The sequence below is a fragment of the Lontra canadensis genome, unplaced genomic scaffold, assembly GCF_010015895.1.
Source record: "Lontra canadensis isolate GAN:19392208 unplaced genomic scaffold, GSC_riverotter_1.0 scaffold37, whole genome shotgun sequence".
Lineage (NCBI taxonomy): Eukaryota > Metazoa > Chordata > Mammalia > Carnivora > Mustelidae > Lontra > Lontra canadensis.
In genome coordinates, this window is record NW_022631031.1 from 14,799,360 (window position 1) to 14,802,014 (window position 2,655).

At 46.3% G+C, this 2,655-nt stretch overlaps 1 pseudogene; it reads right to left on the minus strand.

The window, feature by feature from the left end:
* Positions 1 to 1,208: 1,208 nt before the first annotated feature.
* On the minus strand, positions 1,209 to 2,127 carry LOC116874561 (annotated as a pseudogene).
* Between the last annotated feature and the right edge of the window lie 528 nt (positions 2,128 to 2,655).

Here is a 2,655-nt window from a genome sequence, read left to right on the forward strand (position 1 = left end):
TGAACAAGTAAAGAGAGATGATCAGAGCCATGAGCCTAGCACTCAGAGGCTGCCAGCATACTAGCTGCAAATCATCAGTCACACCAAGGAAGGACCCATCCCTTCTGATTTCATTCGAGAGACCTGGTAACGCACTGTGATTGTGTCCTACCCATCCCTTCCTCCTGCCTCTTCACTTCCATTCCTAGGCCAACAGAGTTGCACAGTAACGAAAAGGAAGTATAGAAACATTGTCATCACATATGCGGTAGGCATTACTTCCAGAAAGGGCATATGGAATCCAAAGGGTCACCCACACTAAAGCCCAGACTGATCCGATCTGGGCTTTAGTGTGGTCAGGACAGTGAGGACATTGACGCTCTTTGCTGAATTGGAGCTTGAACAGGAAAAACCCGAGGGAGCTCTGTCCTTTCAAGGATGCCTTAAGAGCCAAAGACCTATCCCATATTCAGCCTGATTATAAAAGATCTGAACAAGAAATTAGGTTCAAAACTAGCCCAAGATTTGGGGCACCTGGGTCAGTCATTAAGTATCTGCCTTCAGCTGGGGTCATGCTCCCAGAGTCCTGGGATTGAGCCCCATGCTGGGCTCCCTGCTCCACAGGAAACCTGCTTCTCCCTCTCTCACTCCTCCTGCTTGTGTTCCCTCTCTTATCTTTCTCTCTGTCAAATAAATAAAATCTTAAAAACAAAACAAAACCTAGCCCAAGATTTAATTCAATCACAGAGTTAGACCAGTGAACTTAGTTTTGGTCTCATATTCCCAGCTGTACCCAGCAGAATTAATTGATCTAAAACATTTGTTCAAGAACCTCCCTGTCCAAAACATGAATGAACTGGGTACAAAGATAACAGACACAGGTATATAGACACATTCAGATGTTGTCCAGTGGAGATCAAACACACTCCTTGTGTATAATTATAAGACAACATAAAATGTGGCTAAGCCCACAGAAGAGGGGCATGAAGAAAGTTCTGTGAGAATTAAGAAGTAGAATTTTGTTCTAACTGGTGACAATCAGGGAAAGTTTCAAGCAACCATATCATAGAAATGGGTGGGTTTGGGCCAGAGCTAAACCTGTATGAAGAAAGACAGTAGGATATGAGGCTGAAAAAGAATCTTATGGGCCTTTAAATTCTTAAAGGAGCTATAGAGGACCTCACTTTTTTTAACTTTTAGAAACTGCTTACTTTTTATCAACATCATTCCCATTGTGTTTGCCTTTGCAAAAGAGCAGCTTAAGACCACTCAGTGGTTGTTCCTACCCATTCAGTGGCCTGAGCAGTGGGAGCTGCAGACCAGTCTTCAGTGGCTGGCTGGGCATTTCAGTCTTCAGTAGGGAACTGCTAGATTGGCACCAAGGGCATCTGCATGCCTTTAGACCAGTCAGCTACTTCAGGTTGAGTGATGGTGAACTCAGGAGCCAAAGCAGTCCATTCACCCTGAAATTCCTCCTTGGTTACAGCCTTTTTAGCAGCAGCCTGTTCTTTTTCTTTCAGTTTCTTCAGAATCTCTGTGGAAGTAGAGATCAGGCATGATGTCCCATGGGTGTTCATGGGAGATGGTGCCATCCATGTGCAGAATTTCTTGAACCAGCATCTCCACATCTCCACAAAGGGGCTGAGTGAGCCCCTTTGTTGTTGCAAGGGACGGCCATGTCCACACAGTGCAGAGAGTCTGCGTTACACAGAGCGGTGGTAGGCAGGTTAACGTAAAATGCCTTTGTGAGAGGCTGGTGGGCAGCCTTGGGATCAGTAACCACCAGAATTCTCAGCTCCCAGAGGCTGCCTGGACCTGGGTAGTGGTGTCTACAGGAACAAAGTGGCCAGCAATAGCAGTGGCTCTAGAAGCAGCAGCGTACTTCAGCTCAGCTCACTGGCCAGTATCCCTGGATGATAGGACACTGACAGGAGCCAGGTTTTCAACAGCAACAGTGGTACAACCCACCAGCAGAAGCTTCTCCCAGGTTCTCTTTAGATTTACGATATTGATGCCATCACATTTCCTTTTGTAGATGCATTGTTCTGTTTCAAAGTCAAGGTTGGTGCCACCTAAGTGAGTCCTTGCTGCAAGGAATTTGAGGACATCCTCCCCCTTCATTTGCGGGACACCAAGGGCTCTGGACATTATGAAAGTTTTCTTAAAGTCATGACAGGAATACAAAACACCACCCCATGGACCTCTTCCTGTGTAGTGTGAAAAGGGGGAAATTTAAATTCTTTTTTTTTTTTTTTGAGATTTTATTTATTTATTTGACAGAGAGAGAGAGAGAAAGAGAGCACAAGCAGGGAGAGCAGGAGAGAGAGAAGCAGGCTCCCTGCAGAGCAGGGAGCCCAACACAGGGCTCAATCCCAGGACCCCTGGATCATGACCCGAACCCAAGGCAGACACTTCCACCTAGGCACCCCAGAACCTTACATTCTTGATCAAAGAGTTTGGGTAGAATAAACCACTCTAGGTTTCTGAGCAGAGGAGGGCCGTGAACTGTTCTTCATGCAGAGATGAAATCTACCAGCAAGGAACACAAAAGACCAAGGTGAGGAAAACATGGAGTAGATGCTCCTATGGTGGGAAGAGGACAGAGTGAGGACTGGAGCCCCACGTCAGGCTGTGATGGAATCTGGGGAAGAAGAACCAGATGACCTGATGCTCAAC